This window comes from Balaenoptera ricei, chromosome 2 (assembly GCF_028023285.1).
Source record: "Balaenoptera ricei isolate mBalRic1 chromosome 2, mBalRic1.hap2, whole genome shotgun sequence".
Taxonomy (NCBI): Eukaryota; Metazoa; Chordata; class Mammalia; order Artiodactyla; family Balaenopteridae; genus Balaenoptera; species Balaenoptera ricei.
In genome coordinates this window covers 178,088,532-178,103,785 of record NC_082640.1, presented here as the reverse complement: position 1 = coordinate 178,103,785, position 15,254 = coordinate 178,088,532, and positions in this window count along the sequence as shown.

Here is a 15,254-nt window from a genome sequence, read left to right as displayed (position 1 = left end):
GTGGATGTTTAGGTCAAAAATGGCCAAGCACCAGCAATTCATATACTTCAATCTAAAACACAGAGCTTCGTGTCCTGCACTTCCCACCCAGCATTAGACTGTCATCCCCCACATTACAACATTCTTCCAAACATCCAAAATATCGCCTCTTCAGGATCTGCCATCATTTATTTCGGCAATCCCCTGCCGCTGGACATTTCAGTTACTTCTGAATTCCTTTTGAGCCTTAGGAGATTATGGGGGGGGTGTACATCCTTAGACCTAAATGCACGTCTGTTCCCCATCTCTTCCTTAGGACCGAGTCCTTGAAGCAGGATCTGGGCTGTGATCCTACATTGGTCTCCAAGGGCTGCTTAACAAAGCACCATAAGCTAAGTGGCTTAACCAACAGAAATATTATTCTCTCACAGCTTTGAAGGCAAGAAAATCCAGATTCAAGTTGTGGATAGGGCCAACAAAAAAACAGCAGACTCACAGATATAGACAACAAACTAGTGGTTACCAGTAGGGAAGGGAAAAATAAGCGTAGGGGATTAAGAAGTACAAACTATCATGTATAAAATAAGCTACAAGGATATATTGTACAAAACAGGGAATGTAGCCAATATTTTGTGAAATACACATTGAAACTGTCAAAAAGTACAATTAGCAGAAACTAACACAACACTCTAAGGCAATTATACGTCAATAAAAAAAATAATAATAATAAATAAATAAAAATGTGGAATAAGAACACAGACATCCAGATATTTTACAGCCAGCTTTCCTTTGTCAAAAAACAGCACTACATATAAGGGCAAGAAAGGAGAAGTGAGTTCAAGCAGGAAGTCAGATACTCAGACAGAAAAGGCAGCCCCGCGGTAAGGAAGGTAATCTATTTAGTTTTTCCCTTCTTTAGGCATTGGCTTTCAGCCAGCTGGGGAGAAGCATGGTGGTAACCTTCATGTGGTCCCTGCAGGTACCAGCAACTAATGTTAAACATAACTCCACATTCGAATCTAAAAAAGAGTGGATATATGGTATATGTAGAACTGATTCACTTTGCTGTACACCTGACCCTAACACAACATCTTAAGTCAACTATATTCCAGTAAAAATTAAAATAAAATAAAATAGTCAAACTCAGACAAATAAGTAAATGAACAAATAAATAAATAAAAAAGTGTTATAAAAACCTTAAAAAAAAAAGCCGAAAAGGTGTGGACAGGGCCAAGTTCCCTCTAAAGGCTCTAGGGAAGGATCCTTCCTTGACTCTTCCAGCCTCTGGAGGCGCCATGCGTTCTTTGACTGTGACTGCATCACTGGAATCTCTGCCTCTGTCTTCATGTGGCTTCTCCCATATGTCTCTTTGTGTCTCACATGTCACCCTGCCTTCCTCTTATAAGGACACCTGTCACAGGATTTGGGGCCACCTAGATAATCCAGGATGATTTCATCTTGAGATCCTTAATTATATCTACAAAGACTCTTTTTCCAAATAAAGTCGGCTTCACAGGGGCCAGGGCTTAGGACAAGGACATACAATTCACCCCACTCCAGATACCCTTGACCAATTGCCCTCCATGGAGAAGCTCCCCCACTTCCCACACCAGTGACACATACCAGGATGCCCCTTTCTGTCACATTTTTGCAATGGCCTTGGGGAAACCTTTTGCTTCTCTGAGCCTTGTTTCCCCTCCAGTACCCAGGGATAATAGTCCCTGGTTTTCAGTGGGTCAGAGGAGATCGGGGGCTCTGAGGCTGTGCTTTGCCAGCTGGGGCCCAGTGCGGGTGTCTGCCTGTTACTCTTCATCCAAGGCAGCTCGTGCAACTTCAGGGCCCCCCAGGGAGCACGTGGGACCTCACAGCCTGGTGTGTGGAGACCCGGAGGCCCGGGCTGTAAGTGCAGCCTGAGAAGGCAGCCCAGTAGCAGGCGGCCAGGTGCCTGGGAAACAGATGGTGTGGCCGGAGGTCTTGGCCTCAGGAAACAGGTGACAAGAGCCCGGGCTCAGCATTGAGGTGGGGAAAGTGGCGGGCAATGGCAGCCCTCTCTGGGTCGATATTCCCTGAAATTGAAAATTGAGAGGATGGAGCAAGCCAGTACAACTCACTGGGCTTGAGTCTGGTGATTCTTAACTCGCCTGCTTTACCTTAGAACCCAATTCTTTTATTCTCGGCAGGCCTGCCCTCAAGTAAGCTGTCAGGGCTCCTTCCAGTCCATGCCAGCCCGGCCCCACCGTGCCAGAGTCACCCAGACAGACTCATTCTGACGCTACAGGATCACCCGCGGATTCCAGACCCTGCACTGAAGGTGCCAACTCAGCAGGCCGGGTGGACCTGGGCATCTGTGTGTTCAATCCCGTCTCCAAGGCAACGTGATGCCAACAGGGTCTGGGAGTTGCTGGAGCAGTGGGAAGGGGGGCGGCCCCACTGGGCCATCAAGCAGCTGAGTGAACGCCCCTAGGACAAAAGGATGCCCCACAGGACTCTAGAAAACCTCGCAGCTGCTCCCAAAGTGGCAGACTGGACAAAGAGAAGCCTGGCACTGTGGCTCTGGGGGGAACTTAATTTTGATCCATATTTAGACCTAGACAGTTCAGGCTTTCATTCTCACCCCTTCCTCTGTAGGTGTCACACACGTTGTCTGTACTTGGTTACGCAGAGATCTGCATACCCTCTGTCTCTAGAATCTCCGTTTCTCTCTATAGACATGGATGATTTACATTCTATTCTATAATGAGCGTTCTATACAACATGTTCTATATCCTGTTCTATAATGAGAGTTCTATATAGAGTTCCCTCTATAGACACGGATGATTTACATTCTATTCTATTATGAGAGTTCTATACGACATGTTCTATATTCTATTCTATAATGAGAGTTCTATATAGAGTTCTTCCTATAGACACGGATGATTTACATTCTATTCTATAATGAGAGTTCTATACGACATGTTCTATATTCTGTTCTATAATGAAAATCTATACAGAGTTCTCTCTATAGACACAGATGATTTACATTCTATTCTATAAGGAGAGTTCTATACAACATGTTCTATATTCTATTCTATAATGAGAGTTCTATACATGTTCTATATTCTATTCTATAATGAGAGACCTATACGACATGTTCTATATTCTGTTCTATAATGAGAGTTCTACATAGAGTTCTCTCTACAGACACGGATGATTTACATTATATTGTATAATGAGAGTTCTATACGGCATGTTCTATATTGTATTTTATAATGAGAGTTCTATACGGAGTTCTCTCTATAGACACGTATGATTTACATTCTATTCTAAAATGAGAGTTCTATACGACATGTTCTATCTTCTGTTCTATAATGAGAGTTCTATATGACAAGTTGTATATTCTGTTCTGTAATGAGAGTTTTATATGGATTTTTCTCTATAGACACGGATGATTTACATTCTATTCTATAATGAGAGTTCTATACGACATGTTCTATATTCTATTCTATAATGAGAGTTCTATATGGAGTTCGCTCTATAGACACAGATGATTTACATTCTATTCTATAATGAGGGTTCTATACAACATGTTCTATATACTATTCTATAATGAGTGTTCTATATAGAGTTATCTCTATAGACACGGATGATTTACATTCTCTTCTAAAATGAGAGTTCTATATGACATGTTCTCTATTCTGTTTTATAATGAGAGTTCTATATAGAGTTATCTCTATAGACACGGATGATTTACATTCTCTTCTATAATGAGAGTTCTAAACGACATGTTCTATATTCTATTCTATAATGAGAGTTCTATATGGAGTTCTCTCTATAGACAAGGATGATTTTCATTCTATTCTATAATGAGAGTTCTATACGACATATTCTATGCTCTGTTCTATAATGAGAGTTCTATACGACATGTTCTATATTCTGTTCTCTAATGAGAGTTCCATATAGAGTTCTCTCTATAGACACGGATGATTTACATTCTACTTTATAATGAGAGTTCTATATGACATGTTCTATATTCTATTCTATAATGAGAGTTCTATACAACATATTCTATATTCTGTTCTATAATGAGAGTTCTATATAGAGTTCTCTCTATAGAAACGGATGATTTACATTCTATTCTATAATGAGAGTTCTATACGACATGTTCTATATTCTGTTCTATAATGAGAGTTCGATATAGAGTTCTCTCTATAGACACAGATGATTTACATTCTATTCATTAAGGAGAGTTCTATATGACATGTTCTATATTCTATTCCATAATGAGAGTTCTATATAGATTTCTTTTTATAGACACGGATGATTTACATTCTATTCTGTAATGAGAGTTCTATACGACATGTGTGAGCTCGTGCACACACTCCCACAGGCAGAGAAGGAGAGAAGAGGGAGAACTTACGATTTTGTTGGAGCAGAACCCCTAGGTGCTACCATCATTGGGTTTTCCTCCTACAGGAAACCGTCAGGGAAACGGGCCTCAGAGGGACGCGGCCAGACTTAGGGCTGAGGCTTTTAACGCAGGCCTGATGAGGGGCGGCGGTGGCACTGCACTCACTCAGAGCCGTGCAGACGCACGTGGTGCGTCACTGGTGTCCACACATGCAGGCCTGCAATCTACGGCCAGCTAGGCAGCAACAGCTGACAGAAGCAGCGGTCACTTCCTTCTCCCCCCTCCCCCCTCAGCCTCCAAAACACAGCCTCACTTGACAGGATTCCTGGCAGAGACAGTGGGGGAAGCCCCCCACTGGGAGTGAGGGCCATGAGGAGGCCACTGTTCTCCAGGAAGAACTTTCCAGAACCAAATGCGATTTCTGTCTTGGCAGGCCTTAAACTGGGGGGCTCTGAGCAGATACCCTGGACCTGCTGAGACTGGAGTCCCCACGTCCTCTGCTGGGAGAGGGAGCAGGGCTTTAACGGGCTCCAGTATTTCACCGGGGGGATTTACTCCTGCTGTTGTGCCAAGGAGTGAGGAGTGCTGCACGCCCCCGACCCCCCATCCCACAAAGCTGCCGGCGCTCTTGATTCAGAGGCCGCCGAGGGGATGATGCCTCATCAAGGTAGCAGCCCACACCCCCCAAGTGCTGATGCGCCGGGGCTCCGGGCCATGAAGGAGACATTCCAGACCATGGAGGGGAAGCCTCCATACGCTCTCCCAAGTGGCCCTGTCTCCAGGCAGCCGCGCTGTACAAAGCTTGCTGTTACACCTGCCGTCGGGCCTGGCCTTGGCCCTTGCTGTTTGCACATCCAGGGGGTAGCGATTTCCCCAGCTGGGCCTCTATTTCCACATCTGGAAAATAAGGACGTCCTTCCAACCACAGAGGGGTTTCTGAGGATCAGCTGGAAGAGGAGGCCGAAAAGAGCTTTGTGAACCTCCAAGGTCTGGCCAAACACACAGACGCGGTGTCAGACGCCCGGTCAGCCTCCTCACTTCAGTGGACAGGCCATGTCCCGGTGCACCTCCTTCTTTTCCAGAAGCCACCGCTGTACCCCTCACCGGGTTCTCCTTTCACTGACTGTGTCCTCCTGCCCTTGACGGCACATACGTGGCCGCGTACTCCTGAATGTGCCGCCTCCCTCCCCAACCCGCACCTGCCACGCCCTCATCCCCCTGAGGGTGACCCTACTGTGTGCCATTGAGTTCCCTGCCGTGGTTTCAGCTGGGGGTCTCACCCACAGCTCGTTCCCCCTCCCACGGGGACTAGGGACCTTGGGGACCACGGGAAGTGCCCCTGATCTGGCCCCAAGCGCGGCCAGTGACTGGTTGACCACTGAGGGCCCCTCTCTCAGGGAGGCACGGCACAGAGTGCATTAGCGTAGGGTGGTGAGGTTCAGGAGCCCCGAAGCTGCAGAGGAATTGGGGAGGAAGAGGCAGATACAGGAACAGAGGCGGCAAAGGTAGGGAGGAGTTGAGTCACCTTCAGGACAGTGACATTCGCCCCCTCCTGAGAGCCTGGCAGCTGAGCTGATTGCGCCCAAGGGTGGTTCCAGCCCTGAGTGTGAGTTGACAGTGTGGCTGCCCAGCCCCTCCCTCTCCCCCCTTACTTCCTCCAAATAAGCTCAACTACTGTGTAAGCTTAGTACTGCTGGTATTGCGCCCATTTTACAGATGAGGAAACTGAGGTCCTGAGAGGTCAACTACTTTCCCCAGCTCACCCAGGAAGAAAGTGGCAGAGCCAATGTTCAAGTCTGGTCTTTCTAACTCCATATTCTGCATTCCTCAGAAACGCCGGTAGCAGCAATCAACTCGCTTGTCCACTCAGCCCAGGGCTGGGTCTGCAGGAATCATCACGTAAATGTGCTGCTGGTGGGTTGTTTGCTTCACAAGGGGGGAAAACAGCCCTGCTGGCTGGGTTCCAAGCCCCCTCTGATCCTGCATTATTCCAAACGCGTTTCCCATGAAGTCTGGGGCACTTCTCCAGGCTCCTCGCATGTGTGTCAGAGTGTATAAGTGTGCACCCAGGCCCAGGGTCTGCCCCAGGAGGAAAGGAACACTCTGGGAAACTCATTGCTTGGTTTAGAGCAGAGTTTCTCAACCTGACACTCTTGGCATTTGGGACTGGGGGTGGGTGCTGTCCTGTGCAATGAAGGATGTTTAGCAGCATACCTGGTCTCTACCCACTAGGTGCCAGTAGCCCCCGCCACCACCCAGTTGTGACGACCCCAAACCTCTCCAGACATTGCCAAATGTCCCCTGAGAGGCAAAGTCACCCCACTGAGAAACACAGGGGTAGAGAAGACCGCAGCTCTTCACCAAGGACCCCGTCAGCCTTGGTTTCTGCTCTAATGTGTGAATCTTATACAAAGCACAAACACGAGTCTTACATTCTCCATTTTTTTTTCCAGCCCTTTCCCCAGGCTGAGCCTCGGAGCATCCATCTCCCAGGGGTGTTTCCATCTGGCTGATTGCAGGGCAGTTCACCAGGCTCAGCAAGGACAAGACTTCGAGTCGCCAGCAGATGGCGCAGAAATCCTTCCCAGGCCTCTGTGGATGCTAATTTCTTCTCTGGGTCCTGAGTTAGTCTGAGAATCTGGTGCTGAAAGGGACTTTAGTGCACCCGCCCTCAACTTGGGGTGGGGTGGATTTTGCCCCCCAGGGAACCTCTGGTGATGTCTGGAGACATTTTGGATTGTCATCGTTGGGGGAGGGATTGCTACTGCCATCTAATGGATAGAGACCAGAGACAAGGCTGAGCACCCTATGGTGCACAGGACAGCCTCCAGCACCAGGAATGATCCAGCCCAGAATGTCAATTGCGCCGAGGTTGAGAAACCCCTGTTTATATATGGATAAACAGAGGACACAGAGGGAGAGCTTAATTGTATGGTGGCTTCCCAGTATGGTTATAGGATGTAGTGGTAAGATGAGATGAAAACTCTGTGATGAGGGTTTATAAGTACCTATGCTTGAGGGCGGAGGGTCTGATTTCTTTGTCTCTCTCCCTGCATCCAGCAGAAGTGCTCAGGAAAAGTTGACTGAACTGGATTGAATCGGCCCCTCCACGTCTGAAGATGGGCAATAGCTATAGGTGCATTTTGGCACTGCCTCCTGATCAGATGTTAACAGCTACCCAGAGCACGGGGTTGAGAAGTGCTGGGCTCAGCAGGTAAGAGTCCTAGGATCGACTAGTCATGTCTGCTATGAGTGCAGAACCAGATAATCAGAAATTAAGCCGTTTTGCTTATCCTAGAATAGATGATCAGAAGACTGGGAGGAAAAGATTCCATTTAAGAGGACTTTTCTTAAAAATCATAAGTCCTATGAACTGATTCACTGTAAAACAGATAAAAAAAATCAAGATGCATTTAGAGCATCCTAGAAAACATGGAAGAAAATATTAGAACTTTGTTTACCTTTTATTGTTTTAGTAAAAAAGAAATGAAGCTCTGCTAGTTTGTAATACGTGGTTAGCACTGGCTCTCTTACTCAGTTACCTGTCACCTAGGCAACTCCACGTGCAGAGTCCAAGTTATGTTGGTGGGGGGAGCACCCCACGGTGTGCAAGGGGCAGTATTGTCCTTGGTCCTTGGTTCAACTTCTGACGATTGGTTCACATTGCAGTTTCTGGCTCAGCGCACTGACAGAGTATACAGACTATATTACCCAGGGGTTAATTAAACTAACGCTCACAACATGAATAACCCACTTAAAGAGATTCCTACAAAGCAGCTACGGATTATGAATAATAAAACCAATTATGCAAAGAGAACTGTACAAACAGGAAGTGGCGGAACTGACATGTGTTGCTGCTGCACACAGTTGTGCAGGTTGTGGACTGCACAAGGGCACTCAGGCAGGAGGCAAGTGGGGGCTGAAATCCATCTATACTCCACTGGCCAGTCCTTCCTCCCAAGTGCAGGGCTGTGTCCATCTAGACAGAATGCCTTTTCCCCATCTGCTCAAAGGCTGCTCTGGCCCACTCCTGCTCCGAGTACTGGCTTCCCATCAGCCCGAGCACAAGGTGCTCTGAAGGTCAAACCACATCTCATAAGGCATCAGCCAAAGTGCTCCAAAGGCCTCAAAGACCATGTGAAATATGGGTTTACACCCATGAGCGTAACCACTCCGGGCCTCGCCTTGTGACCCTGCTCAATTCTTCTTCAACAGCCAGCCTCTCTTTCTTGCTAGCAGAACCCCAGTTTTATACAGAGTAGCCATGTGCCCTACAAAAAAGCTCCATTTCCTAGTTTCCCTTGCTACTAAAGATGATAATTGAGTAGAAATCTGGCTAAAGAGAAATAATGGGACATCTTCTAAGGCTTTCGGGAGAATTTTCTTTTTCTAACGTAGGTAATACCCTTCCTCCTTGTGGCTTCCTCCTTCCTCCTTTCTGTAATGCAGATGTGATGTCTAGAGGTGCGGCAGCTCTGTTGTGATCTTGAGAGAAATGACAAAACAGTGGTAAAGACTAGTCCTGACGTCTGTGAGCTGCTGAAACAATGTCAAGAACTGTCATCTTTCTGTTGTATGAAAAAACCTTCTAATTTGTTTAAGCTGTTATTTGGTCAAGTCTTGTGTTACTTGCAGCTGAACACAGTTCCAGAAGGTTGACTCCTCAGCAGATGTTATTCCCTGAAATATTAGCTCTGATCGTGTGGAATCATCACAATTAGCCAGCTATTTAAAAACTAAGACCAATCTCTAGATTTTTTCAGCATTGTGTAAACTCATGTATTCAATCTGTCACATTACAAAATGCTATTCATTTTAATAACACATTTTAGAAATCTCTTTAAATATGTTTTATTGAAGTGTAATACACTTCACATTCAGAAACAAGCACGTATTATAAGTGTACAGCTCATTAATTATTCACGAACTGAACCCATCCAAATAGCCAGGCTCCAGATCAAGAAAGATAACGTGACCAGTTTCTCAGGAGAAGCCTCTTTTTAGATATCTTTCTTAATAATGAAAACAAAAGGTCACATACTGTTGGTCTTAGAAAAATGACTGAACTAGTGCATGGAAAATAATATGGCAACAAACTAAAATGAATTCATTTGTTATCAAATACTGTTTAATGAACCAGAGAAAACGTTGCTGAAGATCCGAAACAGGGATTTGAATCAAACAAATTCCTCATATGGGTGGTTTGCTCTATAGTTAGGTGACAGTACTGAGACTAATATGTCTCAAATTAGGATGTTTGCTAGAGTCTTAGATTCTGTTTCAGCAGTGAAATATGCCTTAAAAACTATTATTTTTTGGTGAAACACTAAAGGAAAGGTTACTGGAGAATATATTTTTTTCAACACTATGTTATTTCTTAAGTCAAAACAATATTTTTATGGGGAAAGAGTGTAGGCACAGATGCAGTATTTGTTTAGACTAGAAGATACAAAGAATTCAGGGATATGTTTATACAAGTAGCACCACATGTGAAACTCCTTATATAAGTGAAAGCAAACTATATTATCAATGTGTGTTACATTATCAAAACACACTTTATATAGTAAGACAGTCACTTTCAAAGTCTTTAGTTGAAAGATATTGTCAATATAATGAGTTTTATAAAATAAATATCTCAGGTTGAATCTTTAGGAATCATAAGATAAGGAATTATTTATATTGAAAGCTTTGATACCACACAGAAATTTTCTGCTTATCTTATGTAAGGTACTTGAAAGTATGATTCGTAAAGATGAGTTGCACTTTTTTTTTTTCTTTTACACAGGATAGGTGTTTCAAATTTGTCGACTTTTTCCTCTGCAATTAAAAATGGGTCTCATTTCCAAGTGGATTTATTTCAAAAAAACAATCTGTCTCTTGGATATAAAAGAGGTTTTAATAATGAGTGAGAAAGTAACAGTTTTCAAAAGACAAACAAATAAAAACCAGCCTCATGCTTTGAAAATCTCTTGAAAACAGATGTATGGAAACATTTCTATCGTTATGCAATGTTGCTGTTGAAAGCCATGTAAAGGTGTCACCTGCGAATATCCTCATATCTGTAAACTTGAAAACACTTGGCAACAAAATTTTCCAATCTATTTAATTTTTTTTCCCAACAAAGAGTTTCAGGGATTCTGAACCTGGAGTAGACTGCTGCCCCCTCCCTAGGAAAAGTTGATGTGTTGACTCTGGACATTCAAGTAAGTGCAGAAATGATGCATGTCCCTTCTGGGAACAGGCTTTACGAGAAAGCGCAGCCCACCCTGCTCTTTTCCCACCTCCACCGAGGCTGGCAGTGTCTGGGAAGGAATCTGGGTTCCAGGGTGAAGATGATTTAGAGCAGACCAGCCGCCAACCCGTGACTGACATGGAGCATGGAGCCTGGCAAACGTGGCAGGGGATGGGCAACGATCCCATCTGACTGAACCGCAGGGTAAAAATGGCCGAAAAAGAAGAGATGAGGTCAGAAGAGCAGGTCGGGACCATACTGAAAAGCAGAACAAATGCGACTGGAGAACAGATGGTGACTGGAGGCCCTGAGCAGTCTGGGAAGGGTTGTGAGTCAGCGGAGACCAGGCAAGAACTCTCACTCACAGAGATGAATGGCGCAATCTCCCCAACCAGAGCAGAGGAGAAATGAGATGCATCTGAAGTGGGTTCGCAGTTGGCAGTGGAGGGGAGCGCTCGGAACTGTGAGACTGACAGAGTGAAGGTCCGTGAGTTCCTGCAAGTTTATCTGGAGCAGTGAAAATACTAGTTTTGACCCCCTTTACTGGGTATTGCGGTCTGTAAAGTGTACTTCACAGGCATGATAAGGATTATAACATTAGCTTACATTTACTGAGCGCTCTCACACCAAGAATAGGGACCATTAAAGTCTTCATTTTTACATGTGTTCATGATCTTAAGCATCCCTGGTGTAGATTACAAACATCACCCCTTCCTGCACACATTCGCTTTGCACATTGATGTGGAGTGCCCTCCGCTCGGATCCTGGGTTCGACCACAAGACTTACTTTGGCCAACAGATTAAGGTTACTAGTTCTCAGCCCTGGCCTTGCATATTTCCACTTGAGTTCTTTTGCCTCTGTCATCACCAGGAGAAGAAGATACCCAGGCTGGTCTAAGGGAGAATGAGAGATATATGGAACAGAGCTGAGTCACTCCAGCATCCTGGGGGAAGCCAGCTTAGATTAGGTGAGTCAGCCAACTTCCAGACATGCCAGCAAAGCCCAGAAAAATATCAACAGCAGCCAGTCCCCTAGCTGACTCCATTCATACACACCACCAGTGCTGATTATATACCACTGAAGTTTTATGGTTGTTTGCATTATTGTGGCAATAAATAACTGATCTCGGGACTTCCCTGGTGGCACAGTGGTTAAGAATCTGCCTGCCAATGCAGGGAACACGGGTTCAATCCCTGGTCCGGGAAGATCCCACATGACGCAGAGCAACTAAGCCTGCGCGCCACAACTACTGAGCCTGCGCTCTAGAGCCCGCGAGCCACAACTACTGAGCCCATGTGCCACAACTACTGAAGCACATGCACCTAGAATCCGTGCTCCACAGCAAAGAGAAGGCACTGCAGTGAGAAGCCCACGCACCACATTGAAGTGTAGCCCCCGCTCGCCACTACTAGAGAAAGCCCTCATGCAGCAACAAAGACCCAATGCAGCCAAAATATAATTTTTTTTTAAATTTTTTAAAAAAAGAATATGTGTATCAAAAAAAAAAAAAAAAGAAGAAGAGCAAGAAGGATGGTGAAAGATGGAGAAGGGCAACCTGTCAGGTGAGTATTGCAACAGCTGATGACAGGTGCTGGCAGCCTGCGGTTGACTTGGGGATGTGGTCGCCCCAGAAGATTGGTGGCACCAGGACCTGGTGATGAGGGACAGGGAAGGGGCAGGGGGACTGCAAGGATCTGGGCTGAGTGCCTGGTGGACAGGGGTGGCATCCCCCGAGGTCATGAACACAGGCAGAGGAGTGTAGTAAGGATTGGGGACAGGGGAGGCCACTTGGGGCCTGGGAGCATTTGGTGAGATGTCCAGTGCAGTTAGACAAAAATAATCAGATAGAACAGCATTTCCCATGGCTGGCTACTTCTCAACCTTCAGCACTCGGATCAAACATCTCCTCTTCAGAGAAGATTTTCCACACTCCCCCTCCATCCAGGGTGGTTACCTCCAAGTCACTCTCCCCACAAGTCTTTAAGTCCCACATTGTTTGCTGCCAAATTTCAATTGCTCAGAACGGTGTCTGCACGTGGCCAGGGCTGGATCAAGATTTGCTGAATGAAAGAACAAACGAAGAAGCCCAGGAGAAGGCCCAGCGCTGTTGGCTGAGTTGGAGTTTGGGTAGAAGATGCTTGGCGGGGATCAACACCTGTGAACGGAAGTGAGGGGAGGCAGGATGGGGCAGACGGGAAAGCGGAACTGCATTACCAGCCCCACAAAGCTTTGGCCAAGAGGGAACATTGTTCAGTAGAGTTGTCCATCTTGGGCTAAATTGGCTGGACTTTTACATCCCCATCTTGCTCGGTTGAAGGAGCGAGAGCTGAGCTCTGTCTGCTGGCCACACCCCCGTGGCTGAAGGCAGTGGGCCTCCACGTCCACCAGACTCGGGCTGGACACACAGGTTCATAGGGTCATGGGTGCTATTGGTGAAGGTAGTGTTGAAACCAGGGCAGTGAGCAAATGACAAGCAGCAAACAGCCCATGAGCCGTGCCCTAGGAAACGTGCAGGTCAGGTACAGTGGAGAAGAGAAGGGTGTGGCCTCTTCTAACTGCAAACAGCCCCGGAGGCTCTCCGGAGGTGGTGGAATTTGACTTGAAGGGTCCATTTGTCTGCAGCTATAGGGAGCTGGATGGGAGGAAGTTTCCAAGAGGCAGTGCAGCCCCCGGATGTTTGGGAGAAGGGACGTGCAGCGTTAGCTGCAGTGTGGACATGTGAAGGGCTAGCAGGAATGCTTCTGGAAAGGTGGGTAGAGGCCAACGCATGGGGAAGTGATGAACTGCAAAAAGCTCAGCTGTGAGGACAAACACTTACCCGGAAATGGAAGATGCCCTTGTTTTCTCTTTGAAGACCCAGCACCGCAGCAGAGAACCAGACTCCTGCGGGGGCTGCTTCGGAAACAGGAGCGGGTCAGCCAGGTAGACTGATGGTGGGAGGTTGGGCCCCCTTAGAAAGTGACGTTATGCAACGGCTCCAGAATCAAAGTCCTGTTGAAAGAGAAGTTCAAGGGAATGTTGGCTTAGGGCATCTCTTTAGAAACTGCTGAGAAGGACAGAAAGGAAACAGGATCACAAGCAGCCCAAGAAGTGACAGAGAAAGCTGTTTTCTACCACAATCCTCTAGAGGCAGAGTGGAGCTTTCATCATCCAAAGAAACCCCTATGGCTGTGGCTGTCACCGTCCAGGTGGGAGATGAGAGCTGCTGGCACACTTTATCCCTTTGATTAGAGATAGAGTGGGGAGAAAAGCCATCGGGTGGCACGTGCCAACCTGGAGATCACGTGACCATGCTCAGTGCCTCCTGTCCGCACTGCACGGGGCTCTCCCCAGGCTGCATTCCAGGTCCAGAGGAGCTCCTGCCCACCTGGACCCCTTGGCCTCCTTCTCCCCTACTTCTCACTTCCTCCCAGGCGAATCCTGAAGCCCCCCAAATTCCCAAGACTCTGGCCACCCTGATTGTCACCTCAATTCCTTTGCCACTCAAGCACGGAGCTCACGGGTTATATGCCTGTATTTTTATTCCTTTTATTAAATATCCAGGTTTGGGGACTTAATTATCTAGATCAGCAGACTTTCACATAGCAAACCTAGAGATGAATTTTTAGACCTTTCTCCCACTGGATTCCAGATAAAAGGAGAGGGAGCCATTGTATTTTTCTAGGGAAAACCTACATTTGTGGCAACCTGGGGGAATATTTTAGCACTGTATCCCCGGAGGCTACCGCAGTGCTAGGCTCAGAGAAACAGCCAGTGAAGACTTGGATGAATGAATGAATGGTAGTGGAGGGCAGGCTGAGAGTGGGAATTGCATCTTGGGCACCCCCTGTCCCACTCTGGGAACCCTCTGCTATTTCTCCCACCTGTCTGTCAAAGGCTACCTGGATCCCTTCAGAACCTTTATTCCCATTTAGGGATAGATGACCGAAAACACGTCAAAGCTGAGGGGCTTGAAGATTAAAACATATTTCAAGAAAAAGGGATATAACAACACTTTTTCTGTCAGCCAGAAATTGTAATTAAATATTTATTAAGGTAAGGATTTGTAGACTGTCTGCACCGCCTCCACCACTGTCACTACTACCACCATCACCAACACCTTCACCACCAGCACCGCTATCACCATCACCACCAGATGGCTGGCCACCGGATGCAGGGACCTTCCACAGACTTCTCACCAGCTCCCAGAACCCTGGGGAAACTCATCCCTGGAGTAATCCCTTATATCCCATCATTCACCTTGGTTTTGCTGCCCTGACGGAAGCCCAGCTGATCCCAGCAGAAGCCAGTTTGCAGAGAGAGAGAGAATAAAGCTGACACACAAACCAGTGCACAGGTTGGAGCAGGTGGAAGCTTCTGGCAGCTTCACATCACAGCTCTCGCAACCCGGGCCTTCCTGAAACCCAGTATCTCCTGCTGACTCAGATGCTGTGAGCTGAGACATTTCCTACGTTTCTCCTGAATTATGCAGTTGAGGAAACAGAGGCTTTGGGAGGTGCGGGAATTTGCCAGGACTGAGGTAACTAACTAGTAGCTGAGACAGTTATTCAAACCAGGTCTGTTTGACTCAAAACCCACAGCATGTCCCTGCCACGCTGCCGTCTCACGAGTCCCCCGTCCAGTGTCTGACTCAAGTCCTTGGCCTCGCTCAGGTT